Source organism: Prionailurus viverrinus, chromosome D3 (assembly GCF_022837055.1).
Source record: "Prionailurus viverrinus isolate Anna chromosome D3, UM_Priviv_1.0, whole genome shotgun sequence".
NCBI classification, from domain to species: Eukaryota; Metazoa; Chordata; class Mammalia; order Carnivora; family Felidae; genus Prionailurus; species Prionailurus viverrinus.
The window spans coordinates 60,951,904-60,979,399 of record NC_062572.1 but is presented as its reverse complement, the minus strand read 5'-3'; positions in this window follow the sequence as shown (position 1 = coordinate 60,979,399).

Genomic DNA, 27,496 nt, shown 5'->3' with positions numbered 1-27,496 from the left:
ATGAACTCTCACAATTTAAAGATTACATTTGATTTAATTTAATTACTGAGTGGCCACCACGAGAAGAAAGTCAATCCTGTGCAGAAGGTATCAGACACTGACTAGGTGGGCTGATGAGTAAGCTAATGCACACAAAATGTTTAAATAAAATGTGAGGCCGGAATCGTTGGTGAAGAAGAAAAGTCCCTGGATAGTGTGGAACTTTCAGAGGGTAGAGCTTTTCTGGGTGACAGGATGTCCCTTAGAGGATTGACTGGATTCAGTTGGGCAGTAAACGATAATCTGACTATTGAGAGGGAATGGAATACTCCCAAGTGACCTTTGTAAAGAAGAGTCTGATGTATCCTTCCTTGTGTTATCCCAACACACATGACAGATGCCTAAGATAATATGATCTGTATCCTTTATTCACAAATAACTCATTGTCAGATCTCTTTACTGGCTGAGTGGTACTTTATGCACTACCAAATTAGCCCCACTTGATTTGTGCACAGAAGTGCTTTCTGAGAGAGTGTGGCCAGAAAGGCACATTAAGCCACTCATACATCCATATCTCAGCCTCAGGGCCCTTACCCTCTTGGTCTCTGAAACTCAAATAAACAGGGTCAGCATCTGGCAGTGAACACAGATGCCAGCCAGGTGGGACATACTACAGACCAGCACTGTCCAGTGGAAAGATCATGAGAGCCACACACAGAAATTTAATGTTTTTAGTAGCCACGCTTAAAAAAGTAGAGAAAGAAAGAGGTGAAACTAATTTTAATAATGTACATAATTTAATCCAATATATCCAAAATAATATCATTTCTGGGTGTAATCAATATAAAAACCATTAATGAGATAGTTTATATTTTTCCCATAAAAAGTCTTTAAAATGCAAAGTGTATTTATGTTTATGGCACATTTCAGTTGGGACCAGCCACATCTCAAATCTCAGCAGCCAAGGATCATAGCAGTGTTTGCCAAACCTAAGCGATGCAGGGCCTCCTTTTAAAAGGAAAAGAAAAATATCATGGCCTTCACAACTGTAACAAACTTCTTACACTTTTAATTGTACTATTGTAAAATAAAAAGTTGTTTAAATAAGTGTAAAGCAAATAAAATGTGAATTAACATTATTTGAATATGATAGATAATATTTTGCTGAAGCTAAATATCTCTGTGCAAATAAAATGCCAATTTTAGGTTTGACTCACTGCAAATCTTCCTTCCCACAGAGACATGCCAGGATTTCATTTGGCCTTTTTCTCAAAACAATGCTTCATTTAAAGTATCAATTCTCAGGGGCACCTGGGTAGCTCAGTTGGTTAAGCATCTGACTTGATTTCAGCTCAGATCATGATCTCATGGAATTTGTGAGATCAAGCCCCATGTTAGACTCTGTGCTGATGGCACAGAGCCTGCTTGGAATTCTCTCTCCCTCCCTCTCTTTGTCTCTCTCTCCCTCTCCCCTGCTCTCTCTCTCTCAAGATAAATATTTTTTAAAAAGATCTTTAAAGTCTCAATTTTCTTCTCATCAACAAAAATCAAAATGCCAATGCTCAGCACCAATATTATTCAGTCGCAGAGCCAATGTGCTAAAAAATATAAATACAAAGATGGGCACTGAAATCATTCATCTCTACTAATTATATATAATTACTGTTGAATATCTCCATATAATTCCTTACCCTTTCCTCTTCCAACCTCTGCTCCAACTGGCTTTCTTTAAAGCAAGTATATTTGTTTGTTTTAACTTAATATTATAAACAAATCTTCCATGTTGCTTCATAGTTTCCATGGCATTACTCTTAAAAGTTATATAATATTCAATCAATAATTTATCAGCACTATCTGATGGACCCATTGGTTCATCCTTGACTTCTCTTTTGTATTAAATGCTAATGAAAACACTGCACACTGCCCGTCAGCTCATCTTTCTTGAAACTGTCTTTCCTAAGCACTTTAGTTTACTGAGTCTTACCTGCTTGCAGATTGCTAAATGCTCACCTCTTTTCCTAGGCCTCTAAATGGAGGCATTCATAGCAACCCACCTCTTCTCTCATCCCACTCTTCTCCATGAACTCACCCTCTTCCAAGATTTCAGCTAATTCCTCCGTGCTGATAAAGCCACTCTTTCTCTTTTGGGCTCTACTTTGGCTTTACGTATTGCTTCAAAAACCATGTCTACCAAATTGCCTCTTCAGCAAGAAAGATTCTAACCTGTGTTCATTTTCTCTGCTCCGGTACCTCCCATCACAGAATTGTCAGTACTTTTCTTTGTTAATGATAACCCATTCTACTAGCAAACATGAGCTGAAAACTTTAAATTCATGCATGTTTCTTATTTTTCCTTTTGTCTGCACTTGCCAAGACTCCTTGTGAATGGCATCCTTGTGTGTGATATTTTCACTATTACCATTTCATTGTTTCTCACGTAAGGCATAGCAAAGGTGCCTCATCACACATCTCTCTCTCTCTCTCTCTCTCTCTCTCTCTCTCACACACACACACACACACACACACACACACACACACACACACCTTTATCTCTGTTCTGAGGCCAGTACTTGCAAAATTAATTTCCTTAAAGTGGTCACCTGATCCTGAGAGTCTGCTTTCAGGAAACATTAACGTTGGTCCTTACTGACCAAATCAAATGTTATTTAACTTACCCTTTGGAGACCTTTCCTTTCTGATTTCAAAATAACTCCTCTACCCTCACCAGTGAGTGAGGGCCGGTTTAGAACTAGACGACATGCATGTCTTCTACCATCAGACTGTAAAGTTTTAGGTTCAAGGATCATGTCTTATTTATACTGAATATCCAACAATATTCACAAGGCAAGTATTCAGCCAATAAATAAATCAAATTAAATTAAAAAATGACTTTCATCAAGTAACAATTTTTAGAAAGAAATGATTTCATGAATCAATTGACAAAAAGACAATGGTGCTACAAATTAGTGGCAACTGATAAGAGAGATAATGTGTCAGGGGTATGAAAAGCCACCCAGTGCAGGCTGGCCCGAGATACAAAATGGAGGACCATGGTTATCAAGATGGGAGTGCATGGGCACTAGAATCACAGCGTCTAGGAGTCTGAAGGACCAGTTAACTCATATGTTTTAGACTCTCATTGTTCAGAGGAGAAAACGATCACAAATTTAAGAAATAGTCTCCTTTTACTATTCCATTACACTGTGTCTCCTTACCGACATAACTCCAAGTTGCACTTACTACAAAATCATCTGTTTTGAGGCATTAAGTTTGTAGGTTTTTTAATCTTTAATTGATCAAATTGAATCTATAACCAAGTCGCTAGTGCTTAAAGGCTTCCCAGAAAGGAAAACTTGGCAATGACCACAGATAAACTTTTGAAAAAGTAATTAACATCTGTTTAGGACTTTGCTGTTTCTCATCTGAAAGGCATGGCAATCTTTTGAGAAGGTCAGGCAATTATTATTATCTTATTTTACCAATGATAAAATTGAGGCCTAGATTGCTTTTATGGCCAAATGTCATATTTCTGATGCGGCAGGGCCAGCAATAAATTCAGTGCTTCAGACGCTCGGGCCAGGGCCATTCTAGTATTTATTGCTCACTCATTTACCATTTTCCCAGTGATTAGACCTGCAAATAACTGTAGTATGTGACATTATAAGTATCAGACACCTATCTCCTCTACTACAATGTATTCTCAATTAAGCTGTTGGCCTATGTTTTTCTTTAGGAAGTTTCCCTTTGGATCCTCATAGAAAAATGCTCCTATCCCTTAATTTAAGCTCACTTGGAAATAATGATCTTTTAAATAAAATATTTGTTCAATATGAATTAATCAAATTGTAGTTTTTCATTATTTAATTTTCCTCTGAATTTTCTGGTTTCCACTGTGGATTCCTAGGCAGTTTATGTACAACTCAAAGCGTGTATTATAAGGTCTTGTGTTTTAGGGCTCTAAGAGCATTTCCTCTGGGTTTAGTTATAGCTTCAATCTGATCAATTAAAAGTAAGAAACCTATACTTACGAGATTTGCTGCCTAAAGGCAGATGATTTTGGAATAAATAAAACTTTCAAATTCTTATCTCAATGAGGAGACTCACAGATTTTGTTCCTGTTATTGTTGCAGATCTTCAGCTTTCTATTTTATAACATAAGGAGCAGCTGAAGTAAAACATGTTTTTATTTTCATTTTCAACTTGCATATATTAACAAATTAAAGGCAGATCAAGCTGCAACAGTAGTTCAAGTTCTCTCTCCCCTCCCCCAACTGTGTTTTAGGAACTTACAGTAGGGCTACCAGATTTTTTTTCCCTAGCAAATCTAGGGACACACATTTGCATATTGGTTTGCATGTATTTGAATTTTAATTTGCATAAATTTGCATACTAAATGTAAAAGCTTCAACTACAAGTATATAAAGTAAAATAAAATTGATTAATTAGTGCAACCTACTATAGTTGTACCCAATCCCATTAATCTGGTTGTGCTGGAAGACTTGTAGTCAATAGTGGCCTGAAGGCTAGGGAGCGAGCTTCCCAGCTGTTGCTTACACTGGGGCCAGCTCCATAAACAATGAATTGCAGGAATGGGAACATCAGAGTTACAACTGTTCCTGGAAGGAAACATACACACACATACATGCACATAGACACACATATACAGACAAGTTTTATCTTTAGCTAAGGATCAAATCAGTCTATGGTACTAAGTATGGACACATTTTGTTTTCTTATATGTCAGTTATAATGAACAAAATGAAGCTTCTTTCAGGCCTGCAGAAGTCACTTAACCCACAGCCAGTCCACCCACGGATGTATGGCAGCTCACCATGGTCATGAGGAGAACACGGGCCATTTGAATCAAAGACTTTGACCCGTTGATCTCACCCTTCAAAGTCCAGTCTCACATCCCTTTCAACACAAAGTTGCCATACCTAACCCCACCATCTTCTGTTTTTCTTAGCTTTCTTCCCAAGGTCTTTTTTGACTTGTTCTTTTTCTCATACTAACCTTCCTGCAATTCCTCTTCTCCTCACTCATCCAAGTTACAACTTTAAGGCTTAGCATAAGTCTGTCCATATCCTTAAAAATCAATAAGAACAACAATAAAAATAACTGTAACAAAACCATTCTTCCTATTTCAGGCCATAGGTCTCCTTTTGCTGAACCTCAATGACATCTATTCTCAATATGATTCAACATGTTTTACGATAACATTTGTCTCTCGTGTGTATGGTTTGCCTCCATACAAATTTGCAAGGTTTTGTGGAGTAATACTCTGCATCTAAAATCTTTCAAGTGTCCATCATAATTCTGTGGGCATACCAGGGCATCACTGTAATTGTGTTGATTGAATATTCATTATTATAAAGAGTATTACACAAGATTGTAGGCAGAATGAGATGGAGGGAAGAAACTGTGATACAGAATCAGTAAAGGTGAGTTCCTTCATGTAGGTGGGTCCTAATTTAAGTTTGTACCTTGACTTGATTGGCCTTAACAATTGGTAGATGAGACTAATATGTACCAAGCACTTACTATGTGCTCTTCACTGAAGTAAGTGGATTACATGCAGTGCTGTATTTAATCCCCAAGACAACCTGATGGCAGAGTGACCACTTGCAGATAAGAAAATGGAGCCATTAGGTGATTTGTCACAGCCCACTCCTCTGGGTTGCAGCAGAGACAAGACTCCCACCTGATAGGTCTGACACCAAAGACTCTGTTTCAAACCAGCAGACTATACTATTTCTCACTTAAACCCTTCTTGCTTTAGGTTTCTCATGTGAAGATGAATATAACAACTTCTACGTCAGACATTACACAATTCAAATGAAATTATATAAAGAAATTTGTGAGCTATCAAGAGATACTAGTTGTGTTTATAGTTACTGTAAACAAAGATATTTCTCTCCTACTCCACTCCCTCACTCTCACTTTAGATTTAATATTTCAAACAGTCTTGAAAATTGTCACTTATCACTTTCACTTTGATTCAAAAGAACTCCCCCAACGGGGTACTTGTCAGGCTGATAAGAGTGCGTTTTGACACCAGCAGGACACATAGCCAGGGTCACTTCCCTTGGTTTCTCCAATTCCACAGCTTGCTGTGAGGAGCCAAATCAACCATGAATGTCATCCCATTCCACGTTGGCGAGCAGGGTGCTATCTGTTCGGCCTTTGGCATTTAACCATGTTGAATTATGAATGTGCTTCCAATCACACTGTTTGCCTTGGAGCTGGTTAGGATGAATGCAGTACCTTTTTGGGAATTCGATTTTTAAAGTAGACTATGCGATTTTTTAAAGGAAAGTTTATTCAGAAAGCTCTGGTTATCTCAAGACTTGCCAGATTATGGAAAATGGCATTGACTCCTGGATGAGCTCATGGAGTAGTTCTCTGCAAAGCCTGTGGCTTTATTTAATACTAAACAAAACTAGCTATCCAGGCCCAGGTGGGTCCTGTAAAATCCAACAGCTGGCATGTTGGTCTCTCTCTCTCTCTCTCTCTCTCTCTCTCTCTCTCTCTCTCTCTTCATACAAAGTGCTCCAGGGAAACTTGTGCCTTGGTTCTGTGTGAGATGAGAACTCTCTTTAGATGAACATGAACCTCATCTTCTAATTAAGAAAGAGAATGTTCTGTTCTGCCCAAAAAGCAAAAGTTAACAAAGTGGTAAATTCACAAATGAGTATTTTAGGCTGTTCTCATTCTAGTGTGTATGTCAGTTTATGAACATTTCATGAAGACAGAATGGTGATATGTGGAATTCTAGGTATCAGTCTTTTTATGAGCCTTGGTCCTCTCCAGAGCATGCCCTAAAAGCCAGAAAAAGCTATGAAGCGGAAATAAATCCCATGCACACTCTGACAGGAATTTACAGGCTTGGTGTTTTTTTGTTTTTTAATGTTCAGTTATTTATTTTGAGAGGGAGAGAGAGAGAACATGTATTAATGTGGGAGGGGCAGAGAGAGAATTCTCAAGCAGTCTCTGCTGTCAGCACAGAGCCCCACGTGGGGCCCAACCCCTGGCTCAAACTCAGGAACCATTAGTTAGATCATAACCTGAACCTAAATCAAGAGTCAGATGCTTAACCAACTGAGCCACCCAGGCACCCCAGGAATTCATGGGTTTTTTGAATCTTCTCAGGACTGGCCAGTTTCTTCCCTACCTTTATGATGAAGGAGTTAGGGATGATTTTAGGTTGACAAAAAACCTGTGTCTCCATTGCAATGGACTCATAACTATTTCCACCTGTTCTTTTTAATGGATCAACAGATAAAAAGCTGAGGTTATATCACTTCCCCAAGAATAAGGACTCTCTTAGATCAGTTAGTATGTTTTGCATTATAAAAAATAATTAATTATAGAGAATGAAGAACATTTTAGAGAACCCTCTATTCACATTACTAAAGAAGATACATGAATGGCAAATAAGCACATGAAAAGATGTTTAACATTATTCGTCATTAGGAAAATGCAAATTAAAACCACAATGAGCTACCACTTTGTACTTAGTGGAATAGCTATAATAACAATAAAAAAACAATAAAAAGTATTGGTGAGGATATGGAGAAACAGGAACCCTCATGCATTATCATGCCATTACTTCTACATTGAGAGTGGTTCCTTTTGGACCCTTCTCCTCAGGGGGACAAATGTGTCACTTAGGACTTGCTGCATGCATTATATAATGAAAAAGTAGTCACTTCAAATCTCTCCTTGAACTAAAAATAATTAAAGAGTGAGGTGAGACCTTTCTTCTACCTCTGGCCATAATTCTTCCTATGAAGCAAAGGGAACAGAGCCTCAAACATGAAATGAAAATCAAAACGAGTTCTAGTTTAATGACTTTGGGTAACTTTATACCTTAATTTCCAGAACAGGGAACTAAATTATATGCCATGTTGTTACTAGAAAAGTTTCAAAATAGATACCCATTAGAACACTCTGAAAAAGTATAAAGTGATTTACAAATATAAATTAACATCATATGGCTAAAAAATCATATTGCATATTCTTAACTTAATAACATAAGTATAGAACACAGTATAAGGGTTATATGTAGCATAAATTGGTCTAATTTTCTTCTTGCTATACTGGAAGGAAAAAATCCTGATTGCTTTAAAATTCTATAAGCTCTTGGTAGCATATCATTAAAAGTTACCCTTAAGTGGTTATAGAAAATGATATAAAAACCACTCTAACCTAATCAAGCCACTTCAACATTTAGAGTAGTTTTTCAAAAATGAAAACATTTTTGACATTTTTGATGAGTGTTTGGCCATTCAACATTTTTTAATGTTGGGAAAGAAAATGATTAATTTAAGACTCTGCAGCCGATTGAAATGTTACTACCCCCACAAACTGGGAATAAAATACAGGTGGTACTCCTATTTAGAAAAAGCTAGCATATGGAAATGCAGGTTTACAGAGCAGACACATTAGAATATGATAATTTTCATTACAAAAAGATTCTCTACATAACAAAAGGATTTTCCTCAGGGTTCCCCTTAAACATCAGGCTCCGTTAGTTCATTTAAATATGACTCAATTTGCACACCAATTTTCAGGAGCATATTCATTATGGAAAGTTGGGTGTACCTGCATAATGGCAGGTACCCAGCCTGACATTAATTCTCAGCACCTAGCACAGTGCTTGGGGCATGCAGCAAACAATATGTAAATGTTTGATAGATAAATGAGTGAATGAATAAATGAATGAATATTACATAAGCAGACAAATATCCATTGAAAGTCTTTTGAGTGCCCAATAAAATCTTCAAACAGCATGGGCTGGGGCATGTCAGGTAGACTAGGAAAATAACATTCTTCAGAATGTTGAAATAAATTTTATCCTATGTTAAGTTCTCATTATTGAGTGGATAAACTAATGAACTTAGTTAACAGGTTCATTTCCACCATCAATTCTTGACTGAGAACAAATCATGATGTGATATGTGAGAAAAAAATCAACAAAGGCTGCCTTTCTATAGGCATCAAACCAATTTTGGGGTCTCCCTGCTGCTTTGTTTGATGCTGACCCTGATGTATTCAGACCATCACCTAGGGCACCTTTGTTCATTCTCTTATACTAAGCTTTACACTGTTTGGCTATTACTACCACTGTAACAAAAGCCAGCGTTACAGCTCTTTCTTTTCCTTTACCACCCCTCAGACATAATCAAACAAAACATCCCAAACTTCCCCTTTTCCTCTGCAATATTCAACTCAATTCTCCAGCCCACTGACCTGAAGCCACAGATGTCTAAATCCTGGGTGAGGAAGCCCTTTGCTAACACGCACAGAAGTGAGTAGGTTTAGCACATGAAGAAGGTTCTTCGAGGTATGGCCTCAACCATCATATTAACCTTACTAATTCCTCCTACTGAGGTTTTGCTGCTTACACATCCTTGTGTTTTCCAAGATTTCCCTATTCCTTTGCATCCTCCTTTTCTCCCTTTACTCACACCCTTACATGAAATCCTTCCATTTGCTTATTTTTGCAGTCAGCACCGCTCCCTAACAACTGAAACCACGGCTAACAACTGACTTAAAATGGCTTTTTAATTCAAAGAGGGTGAGGTCAGAAAAGGGATAATAATTGAGGAGAAGATGATTTATGCAATGTGGTTAATGAGCTGAGATGCTGCTCAGGGAAAGCTGGGCAAAGGAGGGAAGCAGAAACCTGGGCTATTCTCTACTCTCAGATCAGTCCTGGGACGCTGCTCACTGAAGATGTTGGCTCCAGAGGGCAAGCCTTGTACTCCAGAGAGGGATAGGTAGAGACAGACACACTGCAGATGCCCTGAAGTCATTAGGCTGTGCAGCTCTCCAGAAGAAACCAGATACTCCAGGGTGATTGCCAGGAGGCATTATTGTCCAACTGTTGTCGTAACCCCTCAGCCAGCTCTTACCAGGCCGCCACCAGAGCCCTCTGGAAGTGAGACATCCTGTTTCCTAGAATTAACCTTTGATGTTTCCAGACTTTAGATTCTCCATAAAGGTGGTCCACATATAAAGGATGGGATTATAGACCCAGATGCCCCAGCAGCTTCCATCTCAGGGCTGCTTGTGTGTGTGTGTGTGTATGTGTGTGTGTGTGTGTGTGTGTGTGTGTGAGAGAGAGAGAGAGAGAGAGAGAGAGAGAAGGAGAGAGGGAGGGACGGAGGGTTAAGGAGTTATATAATGCAATTTTGGGGGGGCTGTCGAGTTCGGGGCAGGCTGTAAGACTAGGAACTCTGGCAAGAGTCATCGCTGTGTCCAAATGTGGTCTGGAGACAGAATTCCTTCTTCCTCTGGGGACCTCCCTCATTGCTTTAAGGCCTTCAACTCCTTGGATGCAGCCCACTAATATTATGGAGGATAATCTGCTTTGCTCAAAGTCTACTGATTTACATATTACTCACATTTAAAAAATACTTTATAACAACATCTAAACTAGTGTTTGACCAAACAACTGGGCACCATACCCTAGCCAAGTTGACACACAAAATTAACCATCACAAATATGATAAAGACCAAGGAAGAGGCAAGGGGCTGTGTTGAATCAGTGAAACATTACCTACACAGACCACTCCTGCTTTATCAAACCACCTGCTGAGAGAAGTGTATGATCAAATGTCTGTTTCTTCTGTCTACTTCCAGTTGGCTGCTAACACTGATAGTTGGCTCTATTTGGTTTTGGACATGGATCTGTTCTCAGGGTGCTATGCAGAGCATGATTAAAACAAAACAATAAAAGTATTCATTGAGAAGGGCCTCCAGTCTCATCACTCTTCAATCTCATTCCCTTCCTCTTACCTTTGTTACTTTCTCTACTTAGAAAGTCCTGTTCACTTAGCCTCTGTCTACTCCTTAGTTACAGCCAACTTGAAAACCCAGCTCAAGTCCACTTTTTTTTTCCTTTTTAAATAGTCCCCTTGACTTTATCATTTCTGTCTCTCATACAGCTTATGCTTATTTGGATTTCTGGCCAAAGGTAATATTTGCCCACAATATGATTAAGTATTTTAGCAACACCATTTCTATGGTCCCTTACATATCTAAAACTCAGTATCTCTGTTCGTGACATCAAGTAATTCTTGAGAGATGACTGCTTCCAAGACCATAAATTAATTAATTAATTAATTAATTAATTAATAGGAAAGGAGTTTTGGAATACATGAGCCTACCACATTAAAGACTGATTAAAAGAGGACATATTTACATAGGTGTACAAGATCTCTTGTGTTCATTAAAAGCAAATCAACATGACAAGATGAACAAAATCATCTATTTCCCCCCAAATCCTCTTATTATACAGTCCAAATTCCCATGCACAGTTGTTTCAGTGCTTGTTCAACGAATGAATAAAAGAGAGAAATGCTACTTTGAAATGTTTTGTTTGTTTGTTTGTTTTTGTTTTTGTTTTCTTTGCCAGTGTCTCAATAGAGAACATTTTTTAATGCCAGGTACTTTTTTTTCTTCCTCACTTTTCATTGTTTTTATTTAAAAAAAAAGAGCATTAGGCCTTCTGAGTAAAACACAGTAGATTCAAATCATTATTGACTGTTCAGAATTGGTTTCACTTTAGCCAGGATATAAGACAAATAACTCTTAGGGGAGGTTTTATCTGGTCTGAAAAAGTTGTATTATTATTACTATTTTAAGAAAGATTGGAATGCATTTAATTGGAGACATAACTAACCACCAGATATGGAGGAAGAAAATAAGAAACCAATGTGAAAGGCTGTACTTATTGATAGAACACCCTGCAAGCATAAAATATGATACAATTTTGAGTTTTAAAAAATGAGAAAATCAGACAAGATTTTAAATCTGTAATGAAGAGTTCATAATGTTCCATCAGTAATACTAATAACTTAAAACACTTTTATAATTTTAATCCACCTTCAACTAGGTTGCCTTTAGCATTTTGCTTAAGCTCTGTATACACAGACACACAGATAAGCTATTAACTAGTTATTTCAAGGTGCATAACCACATAAATGAATCAAAGCAAAGCCAAATCCTACTGTCCTTCAAATATTAGAAATGTGGACTACAAAATCAGAAAACTACCTTCATTTTCTGCTTCACTTTTTTGTTCAGGAGATGTGGTTCACTCTCAGAAGCCAGAACTACTTTATTCCCATTGTTAGTCCTTTCTTTGATGCAGAAATCATTTAGAGAGCCTACCATGAAAAGATGAAACGCAGAGCACAGAGAAGAACTCACAGAGTAGACACTGTTTCCTTCTGCCTTGGTCACCTCAAGGAAAAGACAACCTAGCATTCACTGACACTTAATATTTGGGCAAAATATTAGGCACTTCCACATATACCATCTTATTTAAGACTCAAAAACACACTGTGAGTCACCCAGACAACATATTAATTTTGGAAATCAGGAAACTAGAGCTTCAAAAACATGCAACTGGCTGAGTACACACGACTCTTTAATGGAATATTCAACTTTAAACCCAAGTCACTCTGATTCCATAGGGCTTGGTCTTCTATGACATAGTAAGGCTATCATATTCACCAGGAGAGAAATGGAAACAATGATCTATCCTGTCTCCTTACACTGTTGATTTTGAGAATTGGTATATTTATGCATATTTATATAATACCTATTTTCCAGACTTTTTTTCCAAATAGAAGTCCTACTCCATATTTTTGTATTGTTAGATTGAGAAGTATCAAGATGAAAGCCCAGCTTTTCAGCAATTCCCAAATATGGCTCCACTACTTCTCCAATGAGGAGGTGGGCTAAGTACCAGGTAACCGATAGGTCCAGTGTCTCAGCACTGGTCTTCAGAGCAGAAGAGGGTATCTTCAGACTGGCCCACCCCAAGTATCTACAGAGAGATGCAAATACAGCATGTCTTTTATTAGATATTCTAATTCCCTACCATACCCTTTTTAAAAGAAATCCTTTTATTTTCCTTCACCTCAGAAAACTTTTACCCCATTTAAACTATTATTCTGCTCCCTTATATAGGATGCCAGAGTCTAACATATCTCCTACCCTCACACAATTATCATATTGGGTTTGTAATGTTCTAGGATGTTCTCACCATTTTGAGGGCTACTGTGCTATGTCTTCCATAGCATTAACCTTATTTAAGAAAATATTTCATGTAAAAATTAGGGTCAGGATCCCTTGTGAAAGTAAACACCTATATGGCACTATAATTTGTAAAGACTTGAAAATAACTTTTCTTTGTAACAGAAGAAATGCATCTGGAACTATTCTATTAGACCTGCCTTCTCAGAAGAACTAGGCATGTCTTCTCATCATGGCTAAAATCCCAGTGTATTTGGTGTGTTTCTACAGATTTATTCACAATTTTAATTCAAAGAAATAGACAGGTCAACACCTATCAGAGGGCATTATATAAAACAGACAAAATTTATTTTTTAGACTGACAGAAGACAAAGGCAGAAATAAAACAGAAAGAGACTAACATGTTTTATGGTCACTTATGCCTCCATTGCTCCAGGCTGCCTAAGCCTCCTAGGTTGACCCTGATATCCTCCTAAATGGATATACTTTTTTTTGGTTCAGCATCTTTGGTTTTGGACTCAGAGAAACTCATGTATCATTCACATTTCAATGTTCAGTTTCTAGTGCAATGTCCAGCCCAGTCCTTACATTGTGAAGACAACCACTGAAATAAGATTGATGGACTCAACAAAAGGAATAAAGGAGAGAATGAGAAACAGAGAAAGAGGGAAAATGGGAGTGCTTGGTTTCTCTCTATGAGGATTTGAACTCATTTTTCCAATTTCTTGCTAAGGTTTCAAGAAACAGATAATCATGTTACCCCAAATATCTACAGAACCTGTTCAGGAAGAGGTCATGGGACTTCCCATTTTAGCAGAGATGAAACCAAGACAGGGAAGATGGTAGTAAGTCTGACTATCGCCAAGGTCCATGCTTCTAGGTGAGGGGCCAAATCAGGGCAGTGGTTCTTCCTTCTAGCCAGGCCTCCTTCATTCTTCTCCACATGAAGCACTTGCACCCTTTCTATGCTCCAATACCTCAAAGGATAGGCCAGTAGGCCTTTGTTTCCTAGTATGAGGAAAAGTCCAGCAATTCCTCACAATAAGCAAGATGCCCTTGCACTCCATGACAGCCACCATCTAAATACCCAAGAGGGAGAAGCACCTTGAACCTCTTGGAAAATACAAATATGTGTCAGTGACAGAAACACATCCCTGACCAAGCAGCAAGGTCACAACTCAAGCAGCTTGGAGAGAACAGATTCTCCCCAATGCTGGTGAGTGCTGCTATGGCCCTTTCTACCTAAGAAGCACACCAAGGAGGCCCACCCATCCTGAACCTCAACCACCTCTCTTGGGGTTGGCTTAAAGGCAGGTGTCCACCAGGAGGCTGCTGGAAACAAGGCACAGGAACTGTAGGGTGTGTGGTGGGAAACAAAGGGGTGGTATTGGAGTGAGGGGAAAGGGTACCTGGGAACTATAGACAAAAGGGCAAGGAGGATCATAATTGGCATCCCTGACCACACTGGGCTAGAATCTTCTAGAAATAGTACAGACATGCCCAGGACAAAAGAAGTAGAATCCACAGTAGCTCTGAAACAAATCAAAGAACTAAACAAAAGCCCTGTACCTTCTCACTCACTTTTGAGCACTTATTAGATTTGCCTAGATTCAGATCTCTTACATCTATAGCCAGCCCATTTAAGCTTCATTACAATAAAATGTGGGCAAACAATGCACTTCACAACTTATTTTTGCAAAATAGACAAAACAAAACAAAAACCCCAAACTGTTTGTTTGAATACACTTAGATTGTATGTTTTCTCTCCATTCTTGATTTCTTTGCTCCCTCTGAATCTCTGCCTATCTTCCTTTCCTTTATTCTTTCCTATCTTCCTTGATCTTTTCTTCCTTCTTTCCTTCCTCCCTTCCTTCCCTTTATATTTCCCCCTTCTTTCTCTCTTTTCTTCCTTTATATTTTCCTTTCTTTTGGTTATAGGATGTTGGGAAAAATTAATTTCATATCTCACTTTTTGAGTGTGGGTGCATAACCTGGAATGGGCAATAGATGAATTAGTACCATAAAGTAGTGCCTCACAGGGCTCCCTTTACCTCTCCATTTTCCTCTACCAAGTTTGTGTCCAGAAGCACATTTAGAGAGGTTTGAAGAGGTGTTCACCAGGCTAGACAAAAAGAGATAAAAAGTATTTTTCTGTAGAGAATGTCCTCATCAAACTGTGACTTTATTGTAATTCAACTGTTTTTTTTTATTGTCTTTACCAATGGCTGTGTATGTCTGCATGCACGTGTGTGTGTATGTGCAATGTCACTGTTCTGACATGACTAGAATGATCTCATTCTAGGTCATCCCTCACACTGCCTTTGAGAGTGGTTAATCTAAAACATATACACAGAAAGCTCTTGATAATCAACGTGTTTTTCTTATTAATAATTTTCTATTCTCTTCTTAAAGTTAATACATTAGAAGGCTTTTAACTGCTGTCATCAGAGCTAAATAGTACTATTCAAATCTTTTATAGGGAAAACAAACCCTAGGTTTTGTCATAACTAACTGGCTTCTAGGATGGAAGGAAGCCAATACATTGTCTTCAGGACATTTCTCTCCTTTAAATGGGTTAAATGTTACCAGCTTTCCAGAAGTTTTGGTAATAAAATGACACATAGACACTTGCATTACAAGAAATGTAACATTTTTTTTCTCAATTTCAATCTATTACATCTATTAGGGACTTAAGGCACATTTGAGGAACAAACGGATTATTTTTCTATTCAAATCAGTGACTGATAACTTTATTAGTCTTGGATCCCTTTAAGATGTAAATAAAATAAAAATATAATAAATAACTAACATTTATTTAGAGATTGCTATTTGCTATCCACTGTTCTAATTACTTTCCATATATTAGCAAGATCTTTACATCAAATCTATGAGGTAGTTGTTATTATTATTATTCCAGAATTGAGAAAAATGAACATGGCACCTATTAAGTCACCTGCCCTAGATCACCTAGCTGGTAAAGGATAGATCTGTGATTTAAACCATGCAGTCACCTCCAAAACCCATCTCTCAGCTACTGGGTATGATTACTACTACAGATGTAAGCTACAGGGTTCACTATCAGACAAATAAACACAAAATGTTGACCCAGTTTTAGGGGATTCACAGAATACTTGAAGCCCAAACATGGGTCCAAGGTTAGTAATTCATGTTTATTTTATTTTATTTTATTTTATTTTATTTTATTTTATTTTATTTAGTTTATTTTTTTAAGTATGAAATTTATTGTCAAATTTTTTTCCATACAACACCCAGTACTCATCCCAACAGGTGCCCTCCTCAATACCCATCACCCACCCTCCCCGCCCTCCCACCCCCATCAACCCTCAGTTTATTCTCAGTTTTTGAGTCTCTTATGGTTTGGCTCTCTCCCTCTCTAACCTCTTTTTTTTCCTTCCCCTCCCCCATGGTCTTCTGTTAAGTTTATAAGGATCCACATAAGAGTGAAAACGTATGGTATTTGTCTTTCTCTGTATGACTTATTTCACTTAGCATAACACTCTCCAGTTCCATCCATGTTGCTACAAAAGGCCATATTTCATTATTTCTCATTGCCACATAGTATTCCACTGTGTATATAAACCATAATTTTTTTATCCATTCGTCAGTTGATGGACATTTAGGCTCTTCCCATAATTTGGCTATTGTTGAAAGTGCTGCTATAAACATTGGGGTACAAGTGCCCCTATGCATTAGCATTCCTGTATCCCTTGGGTAAATTCCTAGCAGTGCTATTGCTGGGCCATAGGGTAGATCTATTTTTAATTTTTCGAGGAACCTCCATACTGTTTTCCAGAGTGGCTGCACCAGTTTGCATTCCCACCAACAGTGTAAGAGGGTTCCCGTTTCTCCACATCCTCGCCAGCATCTATAGTCTCCTGATTTGTTCATTTTAGCCACTCTGACTGGCGTGAGGTGATGCCTGAGTGTGGTTTTGATATGTATTTCTCTGATGAGGAGCGACATTGAGCATCTTTTCATGTGCCTGTTGGTCATCTGGATGTCTTCTTTAGAGAAGTGTCTATTCATGTTTTCTGCCCATTTCTTCACTGGATCATTTGTTTTTTGGGTGTGGAGTTTGGTGAGTTCTTTATAGATTTGGATACTAGCCCTTTGTCCGATATGTCATTTGCAAATATCTTTTCCCATTCCATTGGTTGCCTTCTAGTTTTGTTGATTGTTTCCTTTGCAGTGCAGAAGCTTTTTATCTTCATGAGGTCCCAATAGTTCATTTTTGCTTTTAATTCCCTTGCCTTTGGAGATGTGTCAAGTAAGAAATTGCTGCAGCTGAGGTCAGAGAGGTTTTTTCCTGCTTTCTCCTCTAGGGTTTTGATGGTTTCCTGTCTCACATTCAGGTCCTTTATCCATTTTGAGTTTATTTTTGTGAATGGTGTGAGAAAGTGGTCTAATTTCATTCTCCTGCATGTTGCTGTCCAGTTCTCCCAGCACCATTTGTTAAAGAGACTGTCTTTTTTCCATTGGATATTCTTTCCTGCTTTGTCAAAGATTAGTTGGCCATACGTTTGTGCGTCTAATTTTGGGGTTTCTATTCTATCTCATTGGTCTATGTGTCTGTTTTTGTGCCAATACCATGCTGTCTTGATGATTACAGCTTTGTAGTAGAGGCTAAAGTCTGGGACTGTGATGCCTCCCGCTTTGGTCTTCTTCTTCAATATTACTTTGGCTACTCGGGGTCTTTTGTGGTTCCATACAAATTTTAGGATTGCTTGTTCTAGCTTCAAGAATGGTGGTGCAATTTTGATTGGGATTATGTTGAATGTGTAGATAGCTTTGGGTAGTATTGACATTTTAACAATATTTATTCTTCCAATCCATGAGCATGGAATGTTTTTCCATTTCTTTGTGTTTCCTTCAATTTCCTTCATAAGCTTTCTATAGTTTTCAGCATACAGATATTTTACATCTTTGGTTAGGTTTATTCCTAGGTATTTTATGATTCTTGATGCAATTGTGAATGGGATCAGTTTCTTTACTTGTCTTTCTGTTGCTTCATTGTTAGTGTATAAGAATGCAACTGATCTGTACATTGATTTTGTATCCTGAGACTTTGCTGAATTCATGTATCAGTTCTAGCAGACATTTGGTGGAATCTATCGGGTTTTCCATGTATAATATCATGTCATCTGCAAAAAGTGAAAGCCTGACTTTATCTTTGCCAATTTGGATGCCTTTGATTTCCTTTTGTTGTCTGCTTGCTGATGCTAGAACTTTCAACACTATATTAAACAACAGTGGTGAGAGGGGACATCCCTGTTGTGTTCCTGATCTCAGGGGGAAAGCTCTCAGTTTTTCTCCATTGAGGATGATATTAGCTGTGGGCTTTTCATAAATGGCTTTTATGATGTTTAAGTATGTTCATGTTTAGATTAAACTGGTTTGAGCAATGCTTGAGTGAATTTGCTTTTGTGGTGATGACAGAAATTGGTAGCACTAATGCATTTTCAGGTTCTAGAAAGATGGGAATGGAAAATTAAGTAAAAAACAAAACAGAGGCACTTGGGTGGCTCAGTTGGTTAAATGATTTCCTATTGATTTCAGCTCATGTCATGATCTCACAATAGTGAGATGGAGCCCTACATTAGGCTCTACATGGAGCCTACTTAAGATTCTCTCTCCCTCTCTCTCAGCCCCTCCCCCATTCGTGCACATTCACTCTGTCTCTCAAAAAAAATGTACTTATTATCATTTTTATGAGATTGGGGATGGCAATATTCTGGCTTAAAGATCCAGGGTTTCTTTATCCAAAACAAACCCTATGTAAACAGAATATATACTTATATATTTCATGATTCAAGGCAGAACTGTGAAAACTATATTTCTAGAAAATACAGTCTGCTTTCCTCCCAACACAAGGTAGTTTGAAAAGCATGTGCTCCATGATTAGTGGAAGAAAAAGACACCACTATGATTGTTTGGATCAGTTCTTCCCTGGGAAGGAGTCACAGATATCTTTTAAAGGTAATTTATCTTATCCTCTCTCTGGAAACATATCTGTCAGTCTAGGATACTCATGAAAAGTCTGACCTGAACTCTCCTTTCCATTTTTCTTTTCTGTATAGTGGTCTTTAGTCCTACCTTCAAATGCTATGCTACTTCTTAATTAAGTTACACTTGTCCTCAAAGTCAGACATTTCAAGTCAGAGCAGATTTGGCTGCTCTTTCTGTCTGCCCAGAGCTTCCTGATATGTTTCTCTCCTCTATGTTAGACTGGGTGATACTGTCCCATTGGTCACCAAGACTGCGCTAACTCCATTGTTCATTAATGTTGGTTTTTCTCTATTGTTATATCCAATATGTTGTCAAGTCCATCATGAAATTTTTATTTCAGACACTACACTTTTCATTTCTAGAATTTTAATATTGTTTGTTTTTACTATTTTTATTTCTCTGCTGATATTCTTCTCTTCACAATTTTCCTTTCCCTTTAAGATTTGAAAGGAATTTTTTTTAAAGTTTATTTCTTTATTTTGAGAGAAACAGAGACAACGTGAGCAGGGTAGGGGTAGGGAGAGAGGGAAAGAGAGAGAACCCCAAGCAGGCCTCACACAGCCAGCTACAGAGTCTGATGTGGGGCTCAAACTCACAAACGTGAGATCATGACCTGAGCCAAAACCAAGAATTGGTCATTTAACTAGCTGAGTCACCCAGGCACCCCAGAAGGAAATATTTTTCCTTTAAAATTTTAACATATTTTTAATAGCTGCTTTCTGCTATTATAACATCTTGTAGTTGGCTTCAGTTGATTGTTTTTTCTCTTTACTATGTGTAGCAATTTTTGTTTTGTTGTCTAGTAGATATTATGACTGATAAATTGGGGACATTTATTTTCTTTTATCTTTTCTGAAGGAAATTTGTTTTTGTTCTCATAACAGTTAATTTTGTTTGCTAACACTTTAAAGTCCACTATTAACAGTAGAAATCAGATGAATTTTGCACTATTTTTTTTTTCATCCCTCTTAATGTTGCTTTTTGCCAGGTTACCTAAAATATGCTCTGCTCATACATATTATAGTATAATTGTCAGGTGAGTTATTGGGTAGAGTTTATATGTAATTCTTTTGGCTGTCCCCTCTGTGGCTTCCTCCTCTCTAGAATTTCTTCTTTACTCTCTAGCCAGTCTAGAGATTAAAACTACCATTTTGTTGATTTCCTTTTTTCTTTTGCTCCTGTCCCAAACGCTCTCTTGTTTGGTTTTGAGCTGCAATATCTCTAGTAAAAATACCCGTTTTATTGTAAATGTTCCAGTTATATCAACTAAAATTCTTGAGATCACATCTCACTGATCTTTGCACATCAGCATTCAAATGAATAAGACAGATTATTTGAACAGCTACGTCCAATATCTAGAAGCAGAAATGTGTCCCTACTTCCCTATGGCTTTCCTTCCTTTTCATCATCTCTCACGTTGTTTGTCATTAGTTCTCTAATAATTTCCTCTGTCATAACCTCCTTCCCTGCTCTCCTGCTTTCTTCTTTTCTTTCTCGCCTCCCTTTTTTTCTATAATTTCTTGTCATTTACTTCCCTTATTTTCTGTTTCTTCATTACAAAATGTATACATTTCTTATGTTTTTGCTCATTAATGAAGTTATACCTGCCTTCACTTTACTGGAAATAAATTTATCATTGGCTTCCTTTATTCAAGATATCTGGCAGTTTTCCACAATAGCTAATGTTTCTTATACAATTATGAGCAAAAGCAGTTCTGGGAAACTCCCTTTTCACACCCAGGATTCTGAATTCATGGTAGAATGCTTTTTCTGTCTACCATAGTATGCTTCCTATTACATGACCAACAATGAACTAGTCATTCTCATACACACACACAGACACACAGACACACACACACACACACACACACACACACACACACACAAAGTAAAGACAATAGAACATATGAATTAGGAGCATCCTAGGGAAGAAAACTAGATATCCCTTAAACAAGCGCCAAAATTTCTACATATCTGCATGACTCAGCTTTTGCACTTCAGTTATGCCTCTACCCAAGTGAAATGATTTCAGGGGTGTCTTCCTTGACCATCCATCTAAAATAGCAAACCCAGGGGTGCTTGGGTGGTTCAGTCTGTTGAGTATCTGACTCTTGGTTTCAGCTCAGGTCATAATCTCACAGTTTGTGGGATTGAGCCCCAAGTTGAGCTCTTCACTAATAGTGTGGAGATTGCTTGGCATCCTCTCTCTCCCACTCTCCTCCCTGTCCCTCTCCCACTCGTGAATGCTCTCCCTCTCTCTCTCTCTTTGTGAAAATAAATAAATTAAAAATAAAATAAAATAGCAAACCCAGGGAACTATGCTCCCTTTACTATTTTTCTTCTTACTATCACTAAAAAATTATTTTTTTCTTGTTTATAATGTTTGTTTCTATCCACTTCAATGAACCTCCATTAGGGTAAGGGTAATTTTTAAACTACTCAGCACTGGGCATAGAATCTAGTATCTAAACAGACATCTAATAGACAGTTGTTGAATGAAATGGAATGGATGATTTTCTTCTAAGTCTCAATAGTCTTATTTTGGTCTATAGTCTAATCCATTTCACCTACCACCCATGGTTGCTCAAGATACACCTCTATTCAAAAATTTGAATGACCATTTTACATTTCAGATTAAAAATATGTAAACCCCAATATTTGGGGAATATCAGTATATTTCTGACCAACTTTTTAAAGTTTCAATTCTTGTTATTTTTTTTTATTTATACCTTGCACTAAAGTCACATTTGACCTTCTGACTACCTGCCTTAACCTGAACATGCTTTTGTTTGTTTGTTTGTTTTTGTTTTTGTTTGGTTTTTGGCTCCCCCTATACACCTGTGGCTATTCTTTACTTATCCTTTGAATTTGTTTTTACTAATTCTTGCTTGATTAAATACCTATAAGTTTCTTTGATGTTCTCTCATGGTATATACCATTTTTTGACCGTGTGTGTGTGTGTGTATGTGTATTTTGCTGTTCACCATTATACTCCAGTGGCCATATAATGCTCATCTTTCTCCTTCTATAGTATCTCAAAGAAATCATTTCTCATAGTGGAAACTTTATAAACTTAATTCAGTATTACTCCAAGGTGGATTAAACATCTTTTAATTATGCATGGCTTTAATCAACATTACAGATGATGCAGATCTTGAGCTGCTCTCTGAAGGAAGTAAAATTATTGGACTGATGGAGGGATAAAATGAGGGCCCCTCCTATATGGCAACAGGAGCTCTGTAACTCAAGGTACAGAAGAAGCATGACACTTTTAAGAAAGGTAAAGTGGGTACACTGATCTAAGAAAAGTACAGAGGTTATGTCTTCTTGCCACAGTTTCCTGGGAACACAGATTAAAAAAAAAAAAGGAAAAAAAAAACTATCCCTTCATAGAATTCTATCTCCACATTCTTGGGCTTTGGACCTCTTCATTTTTACACTGTGAGACCCCTTTGATTAAAAGCCCTAGACTATGTTGGGAAAGTGATAAAAGCTTTGGCATGCAGTTCTACCAAATAAGACCTCGCCGAAGAGGGAACAGTGGAAAAGCGCCTGGCAGTTATATAATTGAAAGGGAGGGAGGTGAATCAGACATTGTATGTCCTAAGGAATCACATATAGTGTAAGCAGTTCACTGATCTGTATCAACACATTAATGATTTATGTAGCTTTTAATTTACAACACAGACATATCTAAAATAATCAGGTAGAAGTAGGCATTAAAAATTCACTGCATGGGTCATAAAATGATTAGTTATTCAAGTGACTTCAGATTTGTATTTCATTAAGGAATAATTTTAATTTACTTTTAAACAGTTTATATACAGAGATTTAAGAACTCTTGCAAGACGATTATGCATACTCCAGCTTTTATGTATCCAATATATTTGAGACTCTTGCATCTCCTTTTTTTTTCTCCTTGCAAGTAGTATTAATTTGTTTGAGAGCACACATCCAAAAAATATGGCCCAATAATTTAGTAAAAACAACTGTAATTTACAGAAAATGCTTGGCATTTCTTTCACTATTATTTCTATTATGTGCAGCTTATATGGATTTGGGACCAGAGGGGGTCTCTTTCTGCTATTAAGTGTAAAATGAAATTATCCAGACATCCCACCCAACATCCCCTGGCCATTCAAGTTAAATACTCAACTTTTGATGTCACAGTCATCATTACAGTATTATATAAGGTTATTCTTAAAGGAAACCTCAGAAATTATTTGCTCCAATTTGTTCATATATAGATTAAAAGTTGGCCTCATCAGCACTAACAGCACAGAGTCTGCTTGAAGTTCTCTCCCTCTCTCTCTCTCTCTCTCTCTCTGTCCTTTCTACCCCCCTCAAAATAAATAAATAAACCTTAAAAAATAAATGAATTAATTAAATTAATTAAAAATAAATAAAAGCTGTCCTCAAAAGGTGAGGTGGCTTGCTGAAGTGCCTACGGGTGGATGGAACCCAGGTACCCCGCTTTCTAGTCTAATATAAGTCCCCATATCTTGAGGTTCATTAGCTCCATCTTAGCTATTGAAGTTATTTCTAGTGTTTAAAAAGCCAACTTGATGGTTCACTGGGAGTGTTTATTTTCTGCCTCCTTCCTGATCAAATACTGCGGCAATCTGTAAAAACATAACCAGGCTAGGGGCAGTTTAACTTGAAATTAATCTTATCTAGGCTATTAAGCACCTAGTTTCTCTGGTTTCTGCAATTCTATCACAATAAACATTTTGAGATGCCGCTCTCAACTCCAAAAACTAACACAATTATATAAAAAGCTTAGCCATTATCAAACTTATCTCGAAGGCAATGTAGCTCAACATGTAGGCAGCATTTCTGTCCTCAGATTTTTTTTTTTTTAACGAGTTCTTTATTCACTCCCATGCTCTACCCCATATCTCCTTAGCTCTTGCCTTCAATGGATGGCTGTCATGTGGAACTTTATTGAGGACCTTCTGAAGCTCATGATAAATCATGCTGTATGCATTGACACTGTCAACCTTGTCTGTAACCTTCTCAAAGTCAAAGAAGTTTGGCAGATTTCTGCTCTTGCCTGGATGAGGTTTTTCTCTATCTCTCCGTAGACGATGATAAGTCTTGTACCTTGCACATTGAACAAAGTTTCTATTTTTGACACAAGTTATAAATGCCAAGTTAAATGATCCAGTGAACATTTACTTAAAATATGTAACTTGTGATACATAAGTTATCCATGCCAGGCTAATGTTCTCTTTCTTTGTCTGTCAACTCCACATATTACTTCTAAAATCTCCTGCTTCAGATCCTCATTTTATCCTTAAAAATTAAGGATAGCAAATGACAATTTAAACGTTGAGTTATACATTAGCACGTTCGGTGATGTGCCAAATATCCTAAAACCAGACTTGAAAGTCTCACAGCACTTACTGCTATCTCTCCACTTTTGCCATCTGGAGCTCATCATGCCGACTTCAGGGATCATTCTGTGAAGAGTTCTAGGACTCTAGTGAAAAAGATGCTGAAACTAACTTTTGCACAACCTTTGGGAAATGGTCTTTTTTTTTTCTTTTGATCTCAAGTCTGGCCCTGTTTGTAGAGGTTTCCTTTTGCAACAACAACTCAGCCTTATTTCTAGGACCATCTGCAATGCATACACTGGCCTCCCTCTGTATGCCATCTCCTACCTTTTACTGAACTAGATACTCTGATGCCATCTAAATAGCCACTTTACCTAATCAAGCTTTATATTTTCCAATTTTAATTCCTGGACTGAGCTGTTCTTTGCCTGGAAGTCTTTTGGCATAACTTCCTTTTCATGTAATTCCCACTCCTTCTCAAGACCCAGCGAAAAGTTTCTGCCCTCCACTCAGCTGTCCTTGACATTCCAGCCTGGGTTCATTCAGTAGCCTCTGCCCTCTTATTGCCCTATCATATACAGAACTCCGTGAGAAGAGGGACTGGGTCTCACGATTCTGACTGACATGTATTTAGAGGGGGTTCAGTGTCTTTATGTTGGAATGGCATTGAATGGACTGTTTCCACATTCATGTAGATGATACATCTGCTATTTCATGTCTTTCACTGCATTATGTATGTGTATGTGTGTGTATGTACTCACACACATGTGGCGTGTGCACATGTGATTAGATCCATTATCCACTTCTCATTGGTAATCTCATCAAGACAGCTGCCAGGCCATAAACTAGTTTATATTCACTTCTGAGACTGGCTCAGTATTCTACATACAACGATGTTTAACAGATACTTGCTGATTGGTGATATTCAAAATACTCAATAATCATAAGGGATGCTCAACCAGTCAAAATGGATGTTGGTTATAAACATTCTATAAAGCCATACCTGTATATGCTGGCTCAATGTCCATTCTGATTGCACCCTATAAAGGAAAAGAAAGCCTGTATATAAATTAATTCGATATAAAATATCTAGCTTGTTGAAATACATTTAGATAAGAGAATACTTTCAATGTGATGAAAAATAAGATTAATTCCACAAGCTTTAAATAGTATTAAATAGTATTTTATCTTTTTAGTCTAAGAATAGGCTAAACTCTTCCTATTCCTATAATATGAATTTTCCTTCTGTTCTCTTTATAAATAAAGCAATTGAACATGGAAGGAAAAGATTAAATCCATGACAATATCAGAGAGATAATTTGCTAGTTCCCGAATTGCTGGAATTACCCACACAGTTTCCCTGAAGCCTCTGATCTTGGAATGCAACAGAAAAATATGTTATGATTACAAATATGAAGTGTGCCAGTACAGAAAACTTGCTAAACCAGGAAGGTCCTGTGGCTTTAGTTTCAAATTGTCATCAATACTTTTTCTAACCAATGCAGTTCATTGTAGAAGCTAAACCCATGTGGAGAAACAAGACACCAAGGCTAGGAGACTGAATACTAATGCAAATGCCAAAGAGCAAAACCAGAGTTTTTTTTTACAGAGGTAGAAACAAGAAAAAGATGGGTTCAGGACTGTGGAACCTGGCAAGAAAGACTAGGTAAGGACCTATATCAGCTCCCTGGAGCATCTTTTATTTCTATCTCTAATTGTATTTGGCTGTGAAGTTTCTAGGGATAATGTGTGTTAAGGGAAGACAGGACTTCCAGCTACCTGAATTCCAAAACAATAAATGCATTCAGTCCTTCTTTTGTTATTTAATTCAATAAACTTTCTTCAGTCCTTACCATGAGCCAGCCTAGGTGCTAAGTGGTGGGGACTCAGTGAAAGCGTATTAGATCATGTCCTCCCTCAGGGCTTTACTCTTGTGAAGGAATTCAGGGAAAACAGACATAAAATAAAGAGTTAAGCATGTGAATATTACAATTTTAGATAATAATGAGTGCTAAGAAGAAAATAAAGCCAGAGTATAGAGTAAAAGCATGGGCTCAGAGAACTATTTTGGCAGTCTACCTGAAGAGAAGACCTTAGAGCAGGGAGAAAGGGAGCCATGAAAGGACCTAGAGGGAGGTTGTTCCAGGAAGAGGTAGCAGCAAGTGTAAGAGCTTCAGACTGGAATTGAGCTGGTCATGTTGATGGAAGAGTAACAAGATCAAAAGCAATATTGTGATCAGGAAAAGTGTGATTCACAGAGGTAGGCAGGGGACAGAGTATGGCTTATAGGATATTCCAAGGATAGTAGGAAGCCATTGTAATCTTTAAGCAAGGGGGCAAGATAAACAAAGTATGACCGAAAATGATCACTGGTTGCTATGTGAAGAAAAGAGAGAAATGACCATGAGTGGAACCAGTAAAACCAATTAGAAAACTATTTTGGTAGTCTGGTTACAGATGATGAAACTTTAATTTGGGACTGGGAATGTGGTAGGGAGGAGGTGTGCAAAAATTTGGTCAGATTCAGTGTATGTTTTTAATAGCAGAGTCAAGAGTCCTTGCTTATGTGTTAGATATGGAGAGTGTAAGTTTTGTTGTTTGTTTTTATGACCAAAATAACTGAGTGAAGAGTAGACTAGGAAGACATTGAGAAGGGCATGTTTAAGGGAAGATGACATCAAGAGAGCAGTTAAGGACACATTGTTTGAAATGCCTACAGACATGCAAGTAGGGAGGCTAAGTAAGTACATGGGAGCATGAGATTGGAGCTTAGGTTAAAGGTTAGGGTAGTAAGAGTCTAAAGGTTAGGATGAAAGTATATTTTTTATAACTGGTATATATATATATATAAAATATGTTTTATATGTATTTTATATATATTATAAATTTAATATATTATATATATTATATACATTATATATATTTTATATATATTTATATATATATTTAGTTAATATAACTTGCTCTGTTACTTTTCTCGCCTTTAGCTCTTATTTATGTTTATTTATGGCCCTTTCACATTTATTTAACATCTTAAAAGTATTTATTAAATATTATTTGTTTTGAGAATGGTTAAAAAGTCCAGTAAGACTCTATCTTTTTTA